The sequence below is a fragment of the Uranotaenia lowii genome, chromosome 3 (assembly GCF_029784155.1).
Source record: "Uranotaenia lowii strain MFRU-FL chromosome 3, ASM2978415v1, whole genome shotgun sequence".
Taxonomy (NCBI): Eukaryota; Metazoa; Arthropoda; class Insecta; order Diptera; family Culicidae; genus Uranotaenia; species Uranotaenia lowii.
In genome coordinates, this window is record NC_073693.1 from 20,569,168 (window position 1) to 20,594,958 (window position 25,791).

A 25,791-nucleotide genomic window follows, 5' to 3' on the forward strand; every position below is an offset into this window, starting at 1 on the left:
AAATATCCGGGCAAACCCGGGTAAAATCGGGCAATCTGGCAACCTTATTATAACTACTTTCTCGCTACTCCTACTGCTTTGTAGCCAGAAAATTTTCCAGTATTGTTCCATATATTGGAATTTCAACAAAGTGACATTCTTCGAATCAGGGTACCAAAACCTTTTTTTTCAATCTGCAAAACTGCTGTCGTACGTTTTGACCGAAAAGGAAACTTTTCCAACTAAGGATTTTGAAATTCGAAAAAAAATGCAATACGATACACCGTATTCCACATAGCAAACATATTTTAAAGTGTTGAACAGTAGTAAGTAATTCACTTAAAATGATCAAACGAAGTCCAATCAGTTAATGCAATTTCTTAATGCTTGTTGTAATATGCCCAAAATTATTGTGGATTCTCTCAAGTAAGTACCAAAACAAAATTAACAAACAAATTCAGGATTGCTAGCGATTTTTCCGGTTGAAAATTATTATTTTGCGGTGTTTAACTATTGATATTAGTTTTTTTTATATCATAGTGATTTAAAAAATCCAATATAAATCGCAAAATTTCTACCAATTGTTCTCCAAAACTGATAAACCGGTATGAAATTATGACAAATAAGTTCTTTGATGTCTCATAACACGTAATCTTTTCGCATCAAATTGATAGATTTTCACAAAATTTTTGGACGAGCCCAACGAAATTTACGTCTGTTTATTGTTTTGCTGCTCAATTTCAAGAATTTTGCAAATTAAGTCTGGTTAACTTGATCTTGGAATTTGAATAGTTTTGCGGTTTTTTGAGCAACTATGAAAATTTCAGTTTTTCTAAAATGTGTACAGGGTTGTAGAACAATTTGTACGGTTCGTAGAGAAATGTGTTGAAAATATATCGAATTCATTTTATCAACTTGAAAGAAGAATTTGTTTTACAAAACTGAAAATTATCAGATTGCAGGAAAATATTTAGTTAATTTATAAGTGCAGTTATATTTATTTTTAGACATCCAAAGACATGTTTTAGATTTTTTTTTTCAATGAATAACTTACGTAATGTAATGCTGGTGTGTTTTCAAATAAAAAAAATAATCTCAAATCATTTTTCATCACCCTTATTAAACTTTTTTGGATCATTGTCTGCAATTTGCTCCCCCGAATTTTCCGGATTTTGCCCGGTTTCTGAAATAGGAAATTTTAAAGAAAATTCCCCATTTTTGATAGATTTTTCAAAAATGTTTACCGGAATTGTTCGGCCCGGCCCAGTGCGAAAATAATTCTGGAATGCCTAATCTATACATCGAAAACTGAAACTTTTTGTAGGAAACAGGATAACATAAAAGGTTTTAAAAAGCCATCAAAACATTGATTGTTTATTAATTAACGAAAAGCGTTTTTGAGGTATATCTATATGCAAGATTATCGAATACTACTCCTAAGTTTTGAAATTAGTTTGAAAATGTTTTGGGAATTCCGTGAAACATGGCTATTTTCCGGTGAGTTGCCGATTTTTTCCCGGTTTTCCGGTGACGCGATGGAATTCCACAGTTATTCCCGGTATTCCCGGTTTTCCCGATTCGCTAGCAACTGGAATCCCAAGCTGTATTCTTTGAAATATTCATTCCCAAATTGCCTTATCAAAGCAGACAAATTATTTATTAAAAAAAATTTGCATGTTACGAGACTTTTGGATGCTTGGCAGTGATTGAATTTTGCTGAGCATGAGTTGATCTACCATCTCTCGCTCAACGCTTTACTCGGAAGCAAAGGTTGCTTTGAGGCAGCGAAAACGACAAAACCGATGATGTATACGCGCTCAACATGGCCGCCTTCATGAAGCAATATACATTCGAGGCAGCGAATCCAAAAAACCAAACGAATGGCTCTCACTCATCTCCTGTCACAACCTTGAGGGAACCGAATTCAAAAGGCAGAGCAAACCCGAGTCTCCTCGTTTGTGCCTGGATCGAATGCGTGAGGTTTTTCTGCTATTGCTATTATTGCACAGCAACCGCACGCAGGCAGCTAGTTTTTTCATTTCTTTTTCTTCCCCCCTCTTTCACCATACGTTGCGGGCCGTGCAACGCAATAAGTTCGGTTGTTTTTGTTGTTGCCTCAACCTTTGCGGTCGGCTCGAGTTATTCAAATTCAACAACGTAAATGAGTATGTGTGCCTCGTCTTCTTCATGCATCATGTAGCAACCGAACGTTGAGAGAGTTCGTTCGGGGCAGCAAACGGATAGTGTCTCTCAGAGCAGATCCTCCTCATGGGGGGAGGTTTGAATGAATGTATATGTATCGTCTCCTGTATAGCTATGCGAGGCCTCAAAGTGTGTATTTTGAATGCCTCTGATGAGAAAATTGGTGAGGATTTCAATCACTGATGCTTGGGAACTTGGGACTTTGGAATACTTTTTGTATTGTATTATTCTTCAATTTTTACAAGCAGTAATGTGTTATTGAATTGTTGCTTGAGAAAACACTACTAATTTCATTGAATTGTCGCTTGAGAATACACTAATAATTTCATAGCAAATTTTTTTTACCAAGTTAGTGATAAAATAGGTAGTTAAACAATGAAAATATCATATTTTCTTAATATTTGATGCCTAAAAATATCAAATCATGAACTTGAAAGTTATTTTTGGACTGCATAAACACGTGTTGTTACTGGCTGTTATAAACAACAGCACAATTCGTTCAATTTTCATAAAGAAAAATACAGTATCTAACAGAAAATTCCAGAGGCAAAAACAAAGATCACACTGTCAGGTCGGAAAATGTCGAGAGCTTATAAACACCGAAACAAATTGCACACGCTTTTCGTTCGATCCGATCCGATCGGGCATGGAACATCATATCGACCAAATGAAGCCGAACAATAATGCTAGCTAGCTACTGCTAGCCCGGTATCGTTGATGAGTTGTTTTGTTCATGGGAAAATGGTGAAAAATAGCGTGTGATAGAGCGCGAAACACATTCCACGGCACAGGCACGGACGACGACGGCAAGGAAAATCGATAATTTCCACCTCCACCTCTACCCGGTGGCATTTCGTGTCTTCGGAACTTACTTACTTACTAAGTTTGATTTAGGAATGACACACTACTTTCCTGGGATAGGTTAGGTCAGGGTGCATATTTTAGACAAAAGCTGAAAAAAATTGAAATTTTTTAATTCTGAATGAGAGTTTAAAATAAGAGTTTCGCTACTAAATTAGGATCATTTTTTAGTGAAACACCCTATTAAAAAATTCTGGAAAAAAAATGTGCAATCCAACAACTGCCTCCGGGTTTTTCCACGTCTTCCTGTTTTCTGTTTTTTTTTTCGTACCTTCTGCTGCAATATCTCTCGAGAAGATTATTCGTCTGCAATCGACAACTTACAGACTGTTGCTGTCTGCTGCTGATGTTTCGGGGGCGTCTCGTTCGAGTATGAGGCGATGCACAAGTCAGCCAGCTGGCGAATTCTACCGGGATCAGTTGGTGGGATTTCGATTTTTCAGCACCTTGCCCTGGGTTTGTTCCCTTTTCGGATAGAGGAGTTGTACCAATTGCTATTTGAATTGGGAAATAGCAACAACGTTCTGGGCCGATGCGTGCGGATGGTGTTTTGGTGCGCGATCTTTCGCGTGCGCCCGCGTTATTTTACGTGGGATAACTTCAAGCTCTGGCAAAAACGGTGCTGCGTGGGCGCTCGATTTGCCTAACTTTTCGCTTTTGCTTCTGCTCGGTGCGTTAAATTTATACTTTTTCCTCCGTTTAAAAGATTATTTTTCATCGACTTGTGTCGAATTTAATCACTTCTCTATAACACTTTAGGGGACGTAAGCACTTGTTGATATCAACTTTTTTTATTTTCTTCTTGGGAGAAACACCTCAAGGATAGGGGGACCTGTGAATCACAAAATAAATCAACATATTGGTCGCGTGTGGAGGAAAAAAGGTGACGTCACTGCACTAAACTTCGATAAAGCAACATTAAACAAAGCTTGGAGACGAAACTAGTTTCCCCATCTGGCTCATTTACTGGGGTTGTTCTTCACTGAGCCTAGAAAGAGGAAAAAAATGGTGCAATAATGTGTGCACTCTCACGATAAGAAGGCGTTGTTGCGCGAATACGCGTCCGAGTCAGAACGGATGCACAAAGAAGGGTTTCCTCCACGGTTTACGCCCAAATGACTTCACAACTGACGTTTACACTGAAGATTTGCTCTTGGCTATCGAAGGACACAATTTCCTGGATAGGTTTCACTGAATTGCACTTGATCGCAAATGCAATTTAAAAAAAACTATTTCAAAACCCCTCCCAGGCACTTTTTTGCTTCTCACCACCCACACAAACACCTGCCGGGCAGCTAATAGGATTAACTTTGGAGTGCACACACCTTTTCGAGCTAGATACAAAAATATTGACGCGAAAGGGCGAGAAAAACTCTGACAAGGTGAGTGGGTGATTAAAGGGTCACTCATAAGGCAGGACACTTAGTAGAAAACCAACTCAAAAACAATACACACTAAACACTGACTGAGGCGTTTAAACCCGATCGATTTTCCTTCCCTACAAAAAAAAAAATAATAAAAGAAGTAACCCCCACACCTAACGACACACTTCCGATGACTTATGTCCTCGATGAGCCAAGTGAGTAGTTCAGAGACTCAGAAAAATTCGCGCGCGACTTACCGTACGTTTGGACTGACACTGACGAGACGACTGAGACTAAGCGCCTTCTCTCGTTCACTGCGACGCGACAAGCGCTTCGCGCGTGATCGCGAGTGAGCGAGCTAAGGAGAAAAAAACTGCCGTCATCAGCTATTTTACTATGTAAGTAAACGCACTCTGAGTCTGAGCTAAGTCAAACTAAGCTGAGTTGAGCGAGAGTATCGAAACCGGCAAACTTACTCAACTTCAAGTTTGGCTCAAAACTGATAAAACGCTTGTCGAAGACGCTTTGTAACTAACCAAACCGAATCCACCTCAACACTGTGAATGGCGATGATGATGATGATGATGATGATGATGACTAACATATGTGTGTATTTAGAGAGAAAACTGATCCTCATACATCGTTCAAGAGGCAGCGAGGGGAAAGCAACATACATATTGGATGTCCGGCAACGTAATCGGTTTATTCCTGTTACCTACTCTTTAACATTCTTTTTTTTTTAAATCGGATGACGAATGGAATCGATATTCTGACAATTATCCCTTCCGACCCACATAAATATAACTACTGGTGAAGGTAATTGAGAATATTTACACATTTGCTTGACAGGTTCTCGAGAACGCATCGCTGTTGTCGATAAAATAATTGATCGATAGTTTAACATTCCAGACAAATTGGTGACACAATTGAGAATTGCGTTGCGTATACATATTTCACTTGAGTAAAGTGTTAGCTATCCAGTCATGTGGAACTTCAGATTTTCCCTGAATTCGTTTAAAAAGATTTCTACTCACAGTGACTGCGAAAAACTTCGTCGAATCATATCACATCGGAAACGTACCTGGAAAGAAGAAAAAAAGTTCAAGTTTAATTTACCACAGCATGATTAGCCTATAAAAAAAATCAGGGTACATGGATTAACAGTAAACTTTAATGAAGCTCTTAAAAAAAAAGATTTCGTTAAGAAAATTTATTCAAGGATCTGAGGTCAGGACTCGACCCTCCCTAATCACCGTAACGCAAATATCCGAATTGTTCCTTTCAATTATTAGAAAAGAGTCTGGAGGCTTCGACGAATTATATTAATAATATGTATCAAGGAAAGAAAATGAACTAAACTGTGAGCTGTTGAGAGGCTAAATAAAAAAAACTTAAATAGCTTTGAAAAATCGAAATAGTACATGCTCAAACATCGTGACACTGCGAACATCACCAAAATCATCGGCAGAATCCGGCTCGAAGGACCATGTTCAGGAACGCTCCTGATGGCATGAATCGAAATCATCAGATCTCGACGCAGTGGTTGGAAATTTTGATACACCTTACAAACAGATAATATTAGAAATACTCTTCAAAGCTGGTTTCACAGAAGTTCAAGGAAAACCATGTCAAGGTTTTGGAGTGACTAGCACAGTCTCCATATCAGAGCAGAGAATCGTCATCGTCATGCAGCGGGAAACTGTGAAAGTATTCCAACAATAATTCACATTTCCACCTTTACAATAGCTTAGGGGAAAGGTTTCCTTAATGGGCCTATCGGGTTAAATGCGCCTACGACCGTTTGACGAAATGGCTGACAAGACATCATATCTAATCATACGCTTTGAACATAAGGCAACAAGAATTTTATGAATAAACCAACTTAAAAAAAATTTAAATATTCATACAAGGTTTTGATACCATTTGATGTAATATTTTGACTTTTAAATATTATACGTAAAGAAACTCAAAACAGAAAGTTGGGTGGTTTTTGTTTCTTATTCAAATGATCCATAGACGTAAAACAAATTTAAGAAGAATAGAATAAAATAGAATGATTAATATATGATTTTTAAAACATTAAAACTTCAAATCTAAGCTCTTATTAACACCTTTAGAGCAAATCGAAGATCTCAAAACAGATTTGATAAAATTTACCTTAGATATTCCTACATATGATGGCAACCCTAAATTTTGTTTATTCCATAAAGTTATAATAGACATAGATTTTTATAAAACTTCAGCTTTGTCGAATGAGAGTTATCAGTTTCTAGCATTTCCAATGAAATTATACGGAAGTATTGCCAAAAACACAGAAATTTTACTTTAAACATAATTAGGTGCATTTAGCCCGCACGGTTTGAGGTTCGGCAATTTTGACAACAGTTATAATAAAATCAATTTCTGAAAAACGGAAGGAGATTTCAACAAAAAAATTACTCCAATGTATAGAAAACAGATGCTCATGTGTATATAGTTTTTGTAGACATATTCGATGTAATATTTGATTAAATCAGTATTCTGCTTAATAGGCGCATACAGCCCGAAACTCCCCTATCGTGATTCGTCTCATCAAATGTAGCATATAAATCGGTGTGAATGAAATCAGTTTGAAAGATTTTAATAAACACCCTAGGGGAAGTTGTTTGGAACAAAACTTTTGAAATTCATCATTTGTAGATTGTTGATCGTTCAAAAAATGATATTCAGAATCTAAAATTACACCCGTTGAAGAGGTTGCAAAAATCGAATGCCTATTTAGCAAATCTCTGTGCCGAAAGATGATATGGTTGGAAAAGCACTATTGGCATAAAGACTCCAAATCCCAAGTAAAATGATGCATGATCACTACATTCAAGTGAAACAAGAAAAACATTTAATGGGAAACGTTCATTTTTTAAAGAGTGATGATGTGGGGGAAGGGTTGCCCTATTCCTCTAATTTGATCTCATTGAATAAATTAAAGGTATTTTGAAAAAAATTTCCAAAATAAGAAATGAAATTTAATTTTTTCTAAACCCATTTTCTAATTTTCTAAACTTATTCTGATATTCTTGGATACAACTTCAAACTGCGAAGCTATTATATTCCATACGAGAAAATGTTGATAAAAAGGTGATGTTCGTATTTGGTTCACCAAGAAGTTTAAAACAATGACTTAAGGACATTAAGGAATCTTTCGGAATAATTTCATTTATTAAATAAAAGAATACACTTTTTGTTGAATAGAAGAAAATTTTAAAAAACTTTTCAACTATCTATTTTTCCTTAGTTTCTTCATATTAGAGCAAGGTATACACAAAGAAATTTTAATTATTCTCTTTTTGCAACTTAACGTTCGAAAAACATATATTTGAGAAAAAAAATTGTTTATGGAATTAGTATGAACTTAAAATTGATTTGGAAATTCTGATTTTTTTCATTTTTTTGTTATACCTACTTTCCAGAATAGTGATTCGAAAATATCGTATTTTTATCAATCCTGAAATTCGTTTTCCATTGTGAATTGTGGTCCATAAGTTATATTTTTACATCTTAATTTAAATTTCAATCTAATTCTAAAAACAAATATAAAAATATCTGCATTTCATAACTTTTTTCAATCTGAAACGAATGGAATAAAGTTTTAGAGATTTGTTTACAGTTCTAACAGCTTTGCAACAAAAAAGTTTTTTATCCCTTGAAGGGCACAATTTTCCCTATATTTGAAACGATTTTTGAGTAATCATCAAAAAATTATGAAATGAAGCAATTTCTGATAGCATAAGGCAACAAAAATCGCATTGGTGCAAAAAATTTAAGAGCTGATTTTGACTGGTTAAGGAGTGTTGAGAAATTCTCGTATTTTTTTGAAAAAAGACTGTAAAATGTTACAAAAGGTTTTCATTGAATTAATTTTCTCGATGACTACGAGAACTTTGAGAAAAAGTTATATAAGTTTCCTTATTGGTTTTTATACAGCTCTAAGGAAAACAAAATTAAAAAAAAAATCAAAATGAATCTTAGATTTTTTGAAAACAAAACGTTTTGCAGTCTTCTACGTGGTTGTTAAATAAATAAAAATGTTTTACACCAAACATTTAAAACGCCTTTCTGTGATGATCATTTTCATTTGAATTTTCAAAAAATTGTCGAATTACATTTTTTTTTTCTAAATTAAGCTTGTCAGATTACCCAGTTATATCTGGACTTTCCCGAACATTTAGTTCAAAGTTCGAGAACGATCTGATTGTCCGGATTTTGTTGAAAAATGATTTTCCCGGAATTTTTTTTACTTTATTAGCAAAAACGAAAAAAAAAAATTAAAACAAGTACCTAACTACAACTTTTTATTTTTGTGACCAAAAATAATTTATTTTTTCAATAAATTTTGTCAAATTTAACATAAACGATTTTATGGAAGCCTAAAATACAATTTAAATTCGGCTGATGGGTTTTTTATTAAACTAATTGTTTATCTTCTTGATATTTAAGCAATAATTTATGTTTTTTTTCCTCAAATTGTCCCGAATATTGCCCGTTTTTTTTTAGTTTTAAAGAAAATTTTGAAATCAACTTGCATTTTGCCAGGTTTTAAGTTCGATTAGCCTTTTTTCCGACCCGGGTACGATCGGCAAAAAATTTTGGCAACCTTATTTTAAAGCATTGCAGTTCTGAAATTATAAAATCTGGGCAAAATTTCGATACTTCATGAAATAGGGAATAATATGCAGATTTATAACAGTATTTAATTGTAATGTAGGTTTATTAGTTTATCAACAGGAATTTAATAAAAATTGTTTTTTTTTTTAATTTTACGAGCTCTTCAGGTGATAGACCAAATCTGACGCAATATTCGAATTCAAGACGCCAAAATCTTTCAAAACAGTTATTTAAATATGTGCACATATAAATTTTTTGGCATTTCGATGAATTGTGGAACTCAAAGTAGAATTGTTAGACAAACATGAAGTATTGTTAGGTGAAAAAATCAAAGCTAAAACCTTTTCGGGTAAAAGAGATCGAACATTTTTCAAAAAATGTGAACTAGAGCTTTTGTGTTGTGGACATTTTACTACTCGTGTGATTCTTAAATTTATATGCATCTTCTTAATTGAAATTATCTAGTTATTGTATGATTGTCTTTTTTTAAGAAAAAGAATGGAGTTTTAAACTGCTTTTTGTATAAATGAGGACCTTTATATATTTATAAGTGTATCAAGAAATTTTGAATGAAAATTTATTTGAAGGTTATCACAAACAGAAATTAATCCATTTATTTCAAAGTTTTTAATTTTTCTTTAAAATCCTGTTAAACAGTCAATGATACACTTTACGGAAAAATGATTGAAAAAAAAATCTTTTGCCTTGCACTTTTATGTATGTTTGTTTTTAATATGTTACTTTATGAAAAAAAAATTATTTACCCTTTTAAAACCAACCCCGGTTTTTTTAAAACATGTTACAATCCATACTAATGGCAACTGTATGACAATGAACTGTCAAAGGCTACATATATTTAAGCTATGCTAAAAAAAAACGCAAGAATACAGATAATGGAGATATTTTTCGAAATATTATCCATTTGGTCACGTCAGAAATCCTTGGTCGATGTGTTATTCGATCTAAAATAGCTATTGAAAATTAGGTCTTAAACTTACCACAATCTGGTTTTTCTGTTTGAAGTTTGAACAAAAAATTATTCTATGTTGGGTAGAAAAGAAGAGATATAAAAAAAGTCTTAAGGCGGGGTTGGGAAAACGATGAAAAAATTAACAAATATGTTAAATGATTTCAACAGAAAAAATATTGACTTTAAGTTACATAGCGCATAAAGCTATGAAATTTTTGGAAAAAAGGGAATCCTATACAATAAAGTTATTCATTTTTAAACAAAAAAAAAAGGGTTTTAGAGGTTGTACATTACATAATTCTTGCATTGTTAAAAGAAAGATAAGAAAGTTAGACTGCTAGTAGCATTCATACTCTTCTGAAGCGTCTATTGGTAAAATGATCACTCCGATGGAAAATTTGAGTCCAATTTGTTGGGGAACATTCTCACGGAGTGGAAAATTTTGAAAATTCATACGGTATTTAAGGGTTTACCGACTAGGAAAATTAAAAAAATTTATGAAGTTAGAGTGTTTTCGTGTAATTTTTAACTGTTCTTTTTTCGCTTAGGTTCAACCACAACGGTCAACTCCGCCACCAGACATAGAAACAAGCAGGATTTCATATTTACATGATAAGAAAGCCGTTTAGCCTTATAACTAAAAGGAATACGATGGTCAAATCGTAAACGAAAAAATTCTAGCGTAAATTGTTCTAGATCAGGGGTGAGCAACCTTTTGAACCAACGGGCCAACTTAAATTTGAAATTTTGTCGGCGGGCCGCACTTATAATAACTTTTTTTTTCACTCATAAGCAGAGCTTCTTGGCATTTTTATAACCGAAAGTTTCTGGCAAAAACAATTCTGAAAAAGGAAAGATAAATCGAATTAACTTTTTATGCATCAGAAATTCAACACGATTTTGTGAATACCCGATATTGAGAAGGTGCATCATTAAACTTTTGTCATTTCTCAATTCTCTCAATTTTTTTAAAGTACTTCTTGAATTGAACACAGAAAAATTTTCAATTTCACATATTTTCAAGCAATTATCTACAAAACTACATTCTTTATTCTAGAATTTTTATGCAGATTTTTAAATTTTTTATCTTATTTAGATATTATTGTGATATAATTTCTTTAGTAATATAATGACTTCGGTAATGGGAAATGCGATTTCAAAGTTAAATAACTCAATTTATCGATGTTTGTTATAAATTTTCAATCAAATTTCTGAAAAAAACATCACAGATAATTGTCAAATACCTTTTAGGTCGAATCACAGAATTTCAGATCGGTTACTTTGATGCCGGATAATTTAAGTTAATATAAAATTCAAAAACGTTCACCCAGTCATTATTATTGAACTTTCGCAATTTTCGTCAATATTCAGAAATAAAAAATATTTCACAAGGTTTTGGTTTTAATTTTTTCCAGTTTTTTAATGCTAACCGAACCATCCTTTTTCCCGAATTCCATAGAATAATTTGAAAATATTATCTGCTGAGCTTTTTTTTTAACATAAAACCTTTTTTTTTTGCTTGAAACGAAAATAATGACTTGACTAACGGACTTCGAAATTCCTTTGATCATGATCATGAATTATTAGGAAAAATGTATCCTGATTCCTGAATAATAAAAAAAAACTCCAATATTACATTATGCCAATAAACAAAACTGCATTTATGCCTTGAACAGAACATAATGCCTGTCATAACATAATAACATCATAAACATACACCTATCTTAACATAATAAATGCTTATGCTAGTTAAAAGGTTAACAATCTGAATGATTGTTGGGAAAATGCAGATTAGCGCATATTAGACCATGTCATATTCATTTTTCCTAATCATCCATTGTAGGAAAAAGTTTAGGCATGAACATTTGAAAAAAGCTTCGCGGGCCGCACATAAGGGTCTCGCGGGCCGCGGGTTGCTCACCCCTGTTCTAGATTCTTAAATGTTACATAATGGATGATAAAACGTACTATGAAGTGGGTGCCTAGCTGATCCAAGGCCAGATTTTTTTTGTTGGCGTGTCTCGCCTGAATATTCCTGGAAAGTTCCAAAAAAAAAGGTGAAAAGTTTGCTATAACTTAATATGGCATATGATCTGAGGGTGTGTCAATTTCCGAAAATCATATATAAAAATTCCAAATTATTTATTTGGAAGGAGGAAGAATACTAAAAAAATTCTAGCTTATCTATCTTAGGTACCACGAAGTTGATATTTTGTTTTCGTTACTTCTGATATCGTGTTATAATGCGAAAATTGTGGTACACTGTTAAGAAGCCAAAAAGGTTGTTGTGCACTACAGGAGAAAAGTCTTCCAAACTTGATAAAAATGGCATTTCTCGGTAAAATCTGGGTTTATTTGGAAAAGCAACTTCGAGAAACAGGAAAAGTTTTCCAAGGTACCCGGCATATGAGAAAAATGTGGCAGGTGAGAAAGATGACGTAAGTAACGAAAAATTCTCGTCTTATCGTTTTGGAGCTATCTCAAAAAACACTTAACAGATTGTCACCTAACTTTGCACATATAAACATTATATAACGCTCAAATTTCTGAAAATTTTATTAGATTTCCTTAAAGCGATCCAAATTTATTCCCAAAAGCAAGTGGTGAATTTTTTCAGTATATTCGAGCCGTAGTTTGCACAATATTGTTATTGTTATCTTCAGTTCTTTACAATCCAGCGATGCTTGGAATATTCGTTTTATAGTTTAATTTAGAAGAACATATATCATTTTAGAAAAATTTCAGTTTTTCAATCCAGGCATGGGGAATTAAGCTGACGTCTTTCAAAATGCTTTAGCAATGATGTTATAATGTTCTGACTCTTTATTTCGAAGATATTGGAGATAACCCTTAGAACTTTTTTAGAGAGACTTTTCGCCTTCCAAAAACCAGTACGGCGGTAATCCATATCCTTACGCGATTCTAGAACTATGTATTTTGGATTAATGTTATAATTAGAAGTATTCGATTTTCAGGAAAAGATCAATCTGCAAGATCGAATCACTAAAACGGTCGTAGGATCGATCCATCTAAAAAATCGGAACTGATGATCGATCTCTGAAGGATCGATCTGTTCCATTGTTAACAAGGCAGTGTACCTTTTATTAACGTTTCACGATGTATCGTAATCTGCATAAAAATGCCAATCAAACTCCGTTACCGAATTTTTTAAGATTGCCAGAGTTTTCCCGCGCCTTTCTGAGCCGGGCTTTTTTTATCTAAAAACCTGGCAAATCCCGAGAACATAAATTTGAAATTTTCAACCCAAAATTCGGAAATCTGGGGTAATTTGTATCAATCCCGATTATTAATCAATAAAAAAAAAATGGAAATATTTTTTTTATCGAAATCCATTAGCAAATTTTGAACTGAACTTTAGGAATAAAGTTTCATTTTTTTGGGCGCAATAATAAAGCATTAGAAAAGCTCAAATTGAGTTTTTTGTTTGGTTTTGCAAATAAGGTAAATAAATACGGACAAAACCGGTCTTTTTTTAATTAAATCCGCGCAACCAAAGGGCCATTTCCAAATTTAATGAAATTTAATATCTGAAAATGCTGGAAAACTTAGTCTAGATGCTAAACAGTTGGCACTGTTTAACATAAAATCGGTAATCAAAATTTGAACGTAATATCTCCGCTCAGCGAAAAAAGGAATATAAAACATCGAAACTTCGAATCGAAAATAAAACGATTCAATTGATTTTTTTCCATACTAAAGAATCGATTTAAAAATCGAAAATCTGAGTTGAAAAGATCGATCTTCCATAGATTTTTTGCGAAATTAAGTCTGTAATTTAAAAGAGTGGTCATAAATAAGCGAGTAGGGCATGTCATCTACTCGGCTTGTTCTGATAATAATCGAATTTGTATTATTACGGTAGATGGTACTCGAAGACAAAGCCCCTATGGCCTGTGATCAAGAAAGCTGAGCGAGAAGACACATGACTATTTTTTTTTATGAAAATCAACTCTATTTAGGTAGGTACCTACTTATTCTTGTATGATCTAGTTGTTATCATTATATTTTTATGGTTTTTCTTATTGTTTTGCTAGGGAATTTTCAGTACAAAGCTCAAGTAGCTCAAGTAGAAGAAGTTTGAATTATGAAAAACATGATGTTTTAAGAACCTTTATAGCTTTTACCGATAGGATGAAACGAATATTTGTGCTAAAATATATAATCCAGAAAGTTCTTTTTTTATATAAATTTGTTTCTGGAATTACGAATTCGATTTGCTTCTACCGGATTTCAATTATAATTCAATTCACTGTTTACATCGGTCTTCCACAAATAGAACATTGCTGCGTTGCGCGTGTAGGGTCAAGTGGGGTAATTATATGAACACGGGGTAATTCCGAACAAGTGCCATACGCGCTGCTGTGGGGGATGAATGAACACAAAAAGTTCCAAAAGTGGTAGTTTAACATCCGATTGATAGCTGTAAGGTGTTTCCGATTTGTTTTCAAATCATAATGATATCATTTCAGATGTTTTAAAAAACCATTACCTCGTGAAACAGAAATCGTTTTGGACAGTGTTTAATGTTTTGAATATCTGGTCATAGGAAATCCAGCTGGGATGTTGTTATCACATGTTTTACATCCAGTTTATGATGCTCTGTCTGGATTTTGAAGAAATTTTAAAAAATATTATTCGCACTTATTCACATAGTTTTCGTCCTATGGGGTAATTATGAACACATCTTCTAAAGCTTAGTTCTTTTAGAAATGGGACACTTTCTTTTGCTAATAGCTCGTTTACTAGTAATCGTACAATCGAAATTTTGACAGCATTTTGTTGCCTGTAAAAAGTACTAGCCGACCTATTTTTTTCAAAATAAAAAATTTACGCGTTTTTGAGATATTTACGATGCAAGAGAAAAAGGAAAAAATAATTTTGCACAGTTTCATTCAAAATCCATCATTATCAAATTGATGGCCGACAAAACCGTTGATTATTCAAAGAACTACTGTGTGTGAGTGGTGGAAAAGTATGGAAATACTATCAAAAATGTCCACAAAGTTCAAATCAACCATTAGAGTGAAGCATATGATCGGCAACTTCGGCTAAGGGTCATCAGGGAAGTCAAGTCTCATACGAGCATTTTAAATTTTCAGTAAGCGAAAAATTATGGGTAGATCGCTAAAATTTCGAAAAAAATTTAACTCCGATAAGCTGAAAGTGTTGCCTCTTAATGAGTCATTCAAACCTAACCTCAAACAAAAAATTTTTGCTAGATCCACAGCTCGTAAGCTGTATATCTGGTTCCGAGGCTATGAGACAGATGATTTCTGATGAACGACAAAACTTATGAAATACCCTATTTTAAACAAATTCCAGCGTTTGAATCCTATACCACGTCTGCTCGTGGCAAGGTCCCGAGTATATTAAAGTATGTATTTGCTGGTTATTTTGTATATAATATAATGATTTGCCAAAATTAGGCTCCTGTGGAAAAAAAACAACTATTTTCAAAACGAAAACTATGATTTTCACTCTTTTCAAAGGCCTAAAAAGAGTAATCTTTTATGTACCCTTCGCAACCTACGATCTATACTAAACGATTATACTTTAATTTTAATCTCCTCATGGTTTTACTTCGTTATTGCCAGATTTTGCCAGCAGAAATTCCATTAAAAACGCTCGAAAAGTGGCTCAAAAATAATCAAATTTGTTAATCTCGAAACAGCTGTATCCGCTCAAGTGGCCTCAGTTTCTTTTAAAAGAAAAGTATTGGTCCGAAAAGTATCAGAAATTGAAGGAGGGGGATGTAGCCACCTAAAATACAGATTAGACGAAGTATTAGTTTGAAAAACTGATCATTATCATGACTGAAAAAAGTGTGCGCTGACCGAAGGGAGGTACCCATAATAAAGTAGAATTTATTCTTACAAAAAATGATAGATAAGTTTTTTCAAATTTTTTCATGAATTATCATAAGATTACCTTCATTTCCTTCATAGAAAGTATTTAAATATAACGAAAGGTTTTTGAGATACACGCATTCGTAACTGTCCCATTTCTAAAAGAACTAAGCTTTAATACATTTCCTGACATTTCTAATGCTTTTTAATGGTCAAATGATTCATTCATCAACTTAGGGGGCCATTCACAAATTACCCAAGCATTTCCAGACCCATTTCCCCCCCTCCCCTTGTAAGAAACTTCTTACAAAACTACCCCTCCCCCCTTCTGTTTGATCTTAACACATTAACGACCGTGAAGAAATTTTAGCCGGAAAACATCAAAACTCGGCATTCTATATTACAGAATCCACTTGACCAAAATCAATAACTTTCATATTGAAATTAGGTCCGCAATGTGTTAAGTTTTGAATTTTTGAAAAATTGATTTTTTTCCAAAACAGAGATTCGGATTTAGAAAAAAAGCTATGCCAGTTCTTTTCAGTCTTTGCAAAAAACTTTTGAACCCCATTTTTTTAAAACTGAAAATGAAATTTCAAAAGTGGAAAAAAGTGAATAAAACAGAAATTTTGAAAAAAAGCTCAATCCGTAACCAAACTTAAAAAGTCTTAATTTTGTTAAAATAAATAGTGAGAAAAACTTGCTTTTCGTTGATAGCAAAAAGGCAGTCAAAAGTTTTACCGGTAATACCAAAACCGAAAACCTGTATCCCAGGAATAGTTCTCTAATACCGAATACAGGTTTTGCGTGCTTCCAAATCCAGGTTTTTTGGTAATTGATAAACATAAAGGTTATAAACCAGACTTGAAGAAATGTTTAATTAGACTAAAAATTGAATTCACCATTCGTTTACAAAAGGTTTGCTGATCGAGCTTTTATTCATAACTGTGTGAAATTAAACATTATTATGAACCTTAAATCTCTGTGGTCAACAGTAAAATATATGAAAAACTTTGATACATTTAATTGGTTAATAAGTCCACAAAGCAAAGATCAATTTTCCTGTATGTTTGAACAACGTGCTGCTATTCAGAACAGAAAATAATAATTGTTTATATGTTATATTCGGATATCAAAGATCCAAAATCTATTTTCTTGCAGTCTAATTGTTAACTTAGATACTTTTTTCGATGTTAATTCAAGCCTACCCCTTTGCTGGTACCTGATAGATAGTTTTTTCAATGTTAATTTGTTCGAATATTTTTTTTAATTTGGTGCAAAATAAACATCTTTTGGTTGAAGATTTCCTCTTTCAGTTTGTTGAAGAAAACTTCGGTAGTACTTTAATTTTTTTTTAAGGAATAGAGCTATTTATGTAAAATTTCATACAGGTGATAAAAAAAATTATAAGTGTCAATATTTTCCAAAACTGTCGATCATATAGAACTGACAAGAATTGTAAAAAATGAATGTTCACTGATCCAAGAAGATTTTAATAAGTGTTTTTGTGTAACAACCCTTTAAAAATATTTTCGAATTTCCTTTATATGTATAGGTTGCAATTTCATGATACCTCGCACGTACGTGAAAAGCCTAGCCCACGACATTTTGGTGAAGACTCGATGTTTGCTGCGCAGGACATTTTAAATGGATGTAAAAACTATCGAGTAGCCTAACTTGTCTAGAATGTCACACATATGGAGAGGTCCTATCAAATAAAATGTTCTGTAAAGTCATAAAGAAACGGAAAAAAAAGAAATCAACAAAAATGTAAAAGGTGCAACAAAGAAATTGAACTCTTGAAACAAAAGATAGAAAAATATCATTTAGAAAGAACACTAAATAGCTATTTTTCTATTGTTTAACATCTCAATTTTGATTACATTTGTTTATTTTGCAAGTTTTATACATGAATTGGAATGAGTTTTTATAAAACAACCTGTCACGACAGGTAGTCGACACGTCTCATCTCAGCGAAACTCAACAGCAGGCCTGTGACATTTCGGTAAACCGGCATCAATGATGTTCGAAAATACAACCCGTAGAATAATAATAATAATTATAAAAGCTAGGTATGAAGATTAGAAATTTAGCGCCATTTCTAAGCTAGGAATGAAGAGTAAAAGTTGAACGCAGTCATATAAATTGCGAAACCATATTTCACTTTATTCTAAAATATATTTTCCCGTTACGAGAAAGTTAATTCGTTACCGTAAGTTGAGAAGATGAACATTGTTATGTGAAACTCTTTTTACAAAATTATCAAAATTACAGTAGTTCCTAAAGCACGAGAAAGTAGATAGAAGGTTCCGATATTAATCTGGAATGACCGTCGGTGATTAGGTGATCTGCTGAAAATGAATATAAGTGTATAAAAATTACTTTACAGTGATATAATCACAACAGGTTCAGGATTTCCAACGTAAGTCTGAGGCAGAGGTAGTTTTGAATTTGGAGGTTAGAACGATTGCACCAGAGATTGAAGTCGAACTATATAAGGAGGAGTTTCATCAAATAAGCATTAAACGTAAGCATTCTATATTATAGCTAGAGAGAAAACAAACTAAAATTTTGTAAATTACAGAAATAATTTAATACAGTCTTAAACGTATTAAACAATTGGAATTGTTGCTTCCCGGAAACTCCACATTAAATTATTTGTTTAATTCGTCCAAGATGCGTAGGACTACTAAATCGACAACCACCCTTAAGAACGGAGTGGCCTCTAAGAAGATCGTTCCAAAAGCCAACAATCACTGTAAGGCTTGCTCCAATGAAGACACCGACCAAATGATACAATGTGAATCCTGCGAATCTATGTATCATTACCATTGTGGGGAAGTAACACAGGAGGTGGATAATCAACCGTGGAGGTGTGCTGCATGCAAAGGAGATAATGTAAGTGTCATTCATGTTCCAAAAAATGTATCATTGCCCAAAACCCAAGCCAATTTAAAAGGTGTCACCATGAATACCCCCTCAGATGCAATCGGTACATCTTATCCTCCACTTACCACGAGAGAAATTGAATCATCCAAAAAATTTTCCCCCATAAATGCACCCATGTCCAAAATATCAGAAACAGTCGTTCCCCCCATCGCTTCTTTTTCGGTTAATCAGTCGCCCTGCCGTGTTGTGGAAAGCTCAAACACTCTAGTTAGTTCAGAAAGTTGTGCTCTAATAGAATCGAAAAGCGCAAATCCCAAATCGTTGATTCCTAATAATGCCAAATCTTCTGTTACCGGAACTATTCCTAAACGATCTGCTGCCTCTGCACAAATACCACTCAGCGGTCCCTGTAATCAAATTTGCGAAGTTCCTATAGGACAACGACCTCAACAACGAGCCCCCAGTTCAACAAAATCTTCAGTTCATCGTCGAGCTAATTTGGAACTGCAAAGATTGGAAGAAGTCCAACGATTGGAAGAAGAAGAGCATAGGCGTAAGATGGACAATCTTAACAAACGATTCGATTTGCTCTTAGAGATGGCTAGCAACTCGTCTCAGGTATCCGCCGATGGAACAGATGTATCGAATACTGATAAGGTAGCACAGTGGTTAGACGAATCAGGAAAGCCGGAACAGTTGAAGTCGTATGATGTCCAGAGACAACCAGATGATGAAAATGTTTCTCAGCTCGCTGTTGTTCAAAGACTGGATTGCAAACAGCCACGTCCAACAAGTTCAGTCCCTAACAATCGCGATCAAACGAATTATCCGACTATGCAACCCATTAGCGCTGGCCCCTTTATCCCACCACATCGGTCTACTCCGCAGAAGGTGGATACCCAAATGTCTCAGAGAAATTCCTACAATCACCATGATCTCTCCAGCAGCCAAGTAGCCGCTCGCCAAGCAGCTTCTCGTGAGCTACCCGGTTTCAGTGGAATTCCAGAAGAGTGGCCTTTGTTTATTTCTACATTCAGCACCACTACTCAAATGTGTGGATATACGCAGGACGAAAATCTCATAAGACTTCAACAATGTCTACGAGGTAAAGCGCATGAAGCAGTTCGGTGTATGCTAATGCATCCCGCCAATGTACCCACCATCATCTCCACACTTAAAATGCTGTATGGAAATCCCGAAGTAATTATTTTGAACATGGTTTCAAAAATTCGGAATTCTCCATCTCCTCTACAAAATCGGCTTGATACAATGGTTGAATTTGCTCTTTCTGTTAAAAATCTATGCGCAACAATTGAAGCGTGTGATTTAGATGAATACACTTATGATGTTTCCCTTTTGCGAGAACTGGTTGATAAACTTCCAACTACCTACCAAGTAGATTGGCTCAGATATAGGCGTACAATCACTCACACCACACTCTTGACCTTTGCTGACTGGCTATATGACCTCGCCGAGACAGTTTCACCAATTGCTAGATCTCCATCAAATGCACCACACAATATTAAACATAGACAATCTCCCGCGTTCCTAAATGCACACTCTGAGTCTGAAGGTAACTCCCCGACTCAATTTTTTGAAAGTCAGTTCTCAGAGAAACTTTGCAAAATCTGCAAAGGTGATTGTCCGAACGTCGAGAAATGCAAACGTTTCAAAGATTTTAGCTATAAAGCTCGCTGGTCTGTTGTCAACGAGCTAAAACTTTGCAAAAGATGCCTACGAAAACACAGAGCTCCGTGTAGATCACAAAAACTTTGTGGGGAGAATGAGTGCACCTCCAAGCATCATGCCCTGTTGCACAATTTCGAACGGAATGTCGCTGTAGCATCGGAGGTTCAACATACGTTGAATGCTCCTTCTACTTCCTATGCCAACATGCATCATAACAGCCACAACCATACATTGTTTCGCGTGATCCCTGTCGTACTGTATGGCCCCCAATCAAAGGTGTCAACTTACGCATTTTTAGATGACGGTTCGTCAGTAACGCTGATTGATTCAGCACTTGCCTCTGAACTTGGAACAAAGGGCAAAACTCAGTCGTTATGTCTACGTTGGACTAGTAATCAAACTAGAACAGAATTGAATTCACAAAACATAACGCTAGAAATATCGGGTACTAGTAGCCACTCACAAAAATATCGACTACAAGAGGTTCATACGGTAAAAAAACTGGATCTCTTCCATCAATCGCTGAACATGAAAGAAATGAGCAGGAAGTACAAACACCTAGAGGGCGTCCCAGCAGAGTCCTACCATGAAATACAACCTCAAATTCTCATTGGAAGCAATAACACTAATCTAGGGTTCGTACTTAAAGGTCGCGAAGGCCAAATCCACGAACCAGTCGGAATAAAAACTCGACTGGGATGGATGGTTTATGGAGGAGGCGAAACATCTAAATTCAAATTTACCGGCCACCACAACATCCAAAGGTGTCAATGTGAAGGAAAAAGTGATGAAGGGCTACACACAGCAATGCAGGAGTTTTTTGCAATTGATAATATGGGTTCTTCTAAACCATCCTTACTTCTTGAGTCAAACAATGATCGTCGGGCTCGAACAATTTTGGAAACAAGTTATCGTACTGCATCAGGTCGTTTTGAAGCGCGTCTCCTATGGCGGTATGACACATTTGAGCTTCCGAACAGCAAGCCACTTGCCCTCCGTCGTTTGCAGTGTTTGTCAGCCAGATTTAAACGAGAACCATTGTTAGCTAAAACTATTCGCGAAATGATGCAAGACTATTTGTCAAAAGGATACATTCGAAAGTTGTCTGATGCTGAGCTTTTAGAAAAACGCCCTAAAGTTTGGTATTTGCCAATCTTTCCAGTGATTAACCCCAATAAGCCTGGTAAAATACGAATAGTATGGGATGCCGCAGCCAAAGCTGGAGGCGTTTCGCTTAATGATTTCCTACTAAAAGGCCCAGATCAAAATTCATCACTCAACGGCGTCCTTCTCAGATTCCGAGAAAACCGAATAGCAGTGTGTGGTGACATCCGCGAGATGTTTCACCAGGTGTTAATTTCTAAAGAGGATCAGCACTGTCAACGCTTTCTTTGGGCTGACAACCCCTCAGATCTGGAACCAAGTACCTACGTTATGAACGTTATGACATTTGGAGCATGTTGTTCACCTAGTATTGCTCAATATGTAAAAAATCTCAATGCGATGCAATACGCAGGAATGTACCCGGAAGCAGTCGACGCAATCCTCGAAAATCATTATGTGGACGATATGTTGACCAGCCTTGAATCGGAAGCAGAAGCAATTAAGCTAGCGACGGAAGTACGCTACGTTCATGCGCAGGCCGGATTTGAAATGCGCAACTGGATTTCGAATTCTCCGACAGTTATGGCAGCACTCAACCAAAAAAATTCTAAGGAAAAACGTATCGATATCAAAACAGAAACAACCACTGAAAAAGTTTTAGGAATGTGGTGGTGCACTGAGTCAGATTGTTTTACATACAAACTCTCCGCCAAACACGATACAGAGCTACTTGCGGGAAAGCGAATTCCGACCAAAAGAGAAGTTTTACGAACTCTTATGTCAATATTTGACCCACTCGGCCTCCTTTCTCACTTGTTGATATTTTTGAAAATTTTGCTCCAAGAGATTTGGCGAACTGCGATTGGATGGGATGATGAGATACCTGACAATCTGTTTCAAAATTGGTTGCGTTGGCTTCGTGTCTTACCCAGCGCTCAGAAAGTTCAGGTTCCTCGTTGTTATCGATCACTAGTAACACTGGATTCTAACACTATCGTACAGATACATACCTTTGTAGATGCTAGTGAACTGGGTTATGCTGCTGTTGTTTACCTCAGATTTCAACAAAACGAAACCGTAGAATGCAGGATTGTCGGAGCAAAAACCCGAGTTGCCCCGTTGAAATTTCTGTCCATCCCTAGAATGGAGCTGCAAGCAGCGGTAATTGGTGCTCGTTTCACAGATTGTGTTATAAAGGCCTTGAAGTTGCAAGTTCACGAAAAAGTCTTTTGGAGCGACTCACGAGACGTCCTGTGCTGGATAAGGTCCGATCATAGACGTTATTCTCACTACGTCGGTTATCGAATAAGCGAAATCTTAGACCTTACGCAAATACAAGAATGGAGATGGATACCAACGGATCAAAATGTAGCAGATGATGGTACAAAATGGCATCGTGATCCAGACCTTTCCAATAGCAGCAGATGGTTCATAGGCCCTGAATTTTTGAAGCAAGATGCCGAAATGTGGCCGACTCAACAAGTTAAGGGAACCACAAATGAAGAACTACGCAAACCTGTCCTCAATCACCAAATTATTCGTATTTCAGAACCAATAATGGATTTGCATCGGTTCTCATCATGGAACTTTGCTCGGCGTACTGCTGCTTATGTGTTGAGATATATAAAAATCCAGACCTGTCCAAAGAGCAAACGGAAATCGCTTGGGCCACTTTCTAGAGAAGAATTACAATTAGGTGAGACAGTTCTATTTCGCCTAGCACAACGTGAAGTTTTCACAGAAGAAATCTATAAACTGTCGTCTACCCTTGATTCCGAAAAACGCATCCCAAAAAGTAGTAAAATATACGCGTTGTGGCCTTTTTTGGACAAAAATGGAGTTCTAAGAGCCAGGACACGCATCGGAGCATGTGAAGCTGTGAGCATGGATGCTAAGAATCCTGTGATTTTGCCTAAAGATCACCATGTTGCATGGTTAATAGTACAATTTTATCATACTAAATTTTATCATCGTAACCATGCAACGGTAATAAATGAAATACGCCTGAAATTTCGCATTGTTCCTCGTCTAACAAGTCTTTACTGGAAAGTCAAAGCAAATTGTCAGGTGTGCAAGAATCTTCGAGCCGTACCTTGTCCACCACCGATGAGTGATCTTCCCGTATCACGACTTTCACCATTCACGAGACCCTTTTCTTTCACCGGGATAGATTTTTTTGGACCCTTGTATGTAACAGTCAAACGGAGTACCGAAAAGCGATGGGGTGTTTTAATGACATGTCTTACTGTAAGAGCTGTGCATATCGAAATTGCCCACTCTATGACAACGAGCTCCTGTGTCATGGCAATTCGTAATTTTATGGGAAGGAGGGGGGTACCGATTCAAATGTTTAGTGACCGTGGGACAAACTTGGTAGGAGCAAGCAATGAACTTTTGAAGGCACTTAGAGATGTAAATCAACACGATATGGCTCAAGAGATATCAAGTCCAGATACGTCGTGGTCCTTTATTCCACCGGCATCACCCCACATGGGCGGTTCGTGGGAACGAATGATTCAAACCGTGAAACGCAACTTGAATCAAATCAAACCAAAACATCAACTCACAGACGAAATCCTTAGAAACTTACTCATTGAAATCGAAAACACAATCAATTCGAGACCGCTTACTCATATTAATTCGGAAGGTTCAGATGTTCCCGTCCTAACCCCTAATCACTTCCTGCTGGGATCATCAAACGGATTAAAACCTGCGACAACCTTTGACGACAGTATTGCAGCACTTCGAAAAACGTGGCGGTCTTCACAGGCAGAGGCCAATGTATTCTGGAAGCGATGGGTTCGAGATTACCTACCGGAACTTACGAAGCGGTCGAAGTGGTTGGATCCTGTTAAACCAATACAAACTGGGGACATTGTGCTAGTAGTAGATCCTGATCTACCAAGGAACTGTTGGCCAATGGGAAGAGTGATATCAGCGGAACCTAGTAACGATGGGGAAGTTAGAAAAGCGGTTATTCAAACATCTAATGGAATCTATGAACGTCCTGCTGTAAAGTTAGCCGTTCTCGATGTCCGACGTGAAGAAGAAGTAAACCATTGAAATGGCATACCTGGGGGGAGTGTCACGACAGGTAGTCGACACGTCTCATCTCAGCGAAACTCAACAGCAGGCCTGTGACATTTCGGTAAACCGGCATCAATGATGTTCGAAAATACAACCCGTAGAATAATAATAATAATTATAAAAGCTAGGTATGAAGATTAGAAATTTAGCGCCATTTCTAAGCTAGGAATGAAGAGTAAAAGTTGAACGCAGTCATATAAATTGCGAAACCATATTTCACTTTATTCTAAAATATATTTTCCCGTTACGAGAAAGTTAATTCGTTACCGTAAGTTGAGAAGATGAACATTGTTATGTGAAACTCTTTTTACAAAATTATCAAAATTACAGTAGTTCCTAAAGCACGAGAAAGTAGATAGAAGGTTCCGATATTAATCTGGAATGACCGTCGGTGATTAGGTGATCTGCTGAAAATGAATATAAGTGTATAAAAATTACTTTACAGTGATATAATCACAACAGGTTCAGGATTTCCAACGTAAGTCTGAGGCAGAGGTAGTTTTGAATTTGGAGGTTAGAACGATTGCACCAGAGATTGAAGTCGAACTATATAAGGAGGAGTTTCATCAAATAAGCATTAAACGTAAGCATTCTATATTATAGCTAGAGAGAAAACAAACTAAAATTTTGTAAATTACAGAAATAATTTAATACAGTCTTAAACGTATTAAACAATTGGAATTGTTGCTTCCCGGAAACTCCACACAACCCATTTTCTTGTTACTGCTAATAATTTTCATTATTTGGTGTTGAATTGAGATTTCCTGTCACCATATAAATCATATTGGACAAGTCTCGGGGTAAATATGAACATAGTCCGGGGTAATTATGAACAGAGTTTGGGGTAATTATGAACATAATTTTTTAAGTAAAAAATCACCATACACTGCTTACTATGGATAAATGTAACGTATAACTGCTGTTACTTTTCAAAAATTTTATACCAAGTTCGTAATCCGTGTTCATAATTACCCCCTAGAGAGTGGGGTAAATATGAACAGACGGGGTAATTATGAACAGACATCCCAAGGATAGAGATTGCGATCAAAAAACAAAAGTTGTTCTACAGAATGATTAAGAGAACGGAAACATTCATTGATGGTAGTTTTTCATAGTTTGTGATAAGAAATTAACATAT

General features: G+C 35.6%; 1 protein-coding gene across 2 annotated transcripts in view; it reads right to left on the minus strand.

Annotated features, from left to right (window-relative positions):
* LOC129751764 (talin-2) overlaps positions 1–25,791 on the minus strand; it is a 198,843-nt gene that overhangs the window by 158,736 nt on the left and 14,316 nt on the right. Inside the window, exon 1 of one of the 2 annotated variants that reach the window (XM_055747461.1) lies at positions 3,367–3,837. The exons of the other annotated variant lie outside the window; for it this stretch is intronic. The gene's annotated coding sequence lies outside the window, so the exon portion shown is untranslated. Of the gene's footprint in view, positions 1–3,366; positions 3,838–25,791 lie in introns of those variants that run through there. 2 annotated transcript variants of the gene reach the window in all.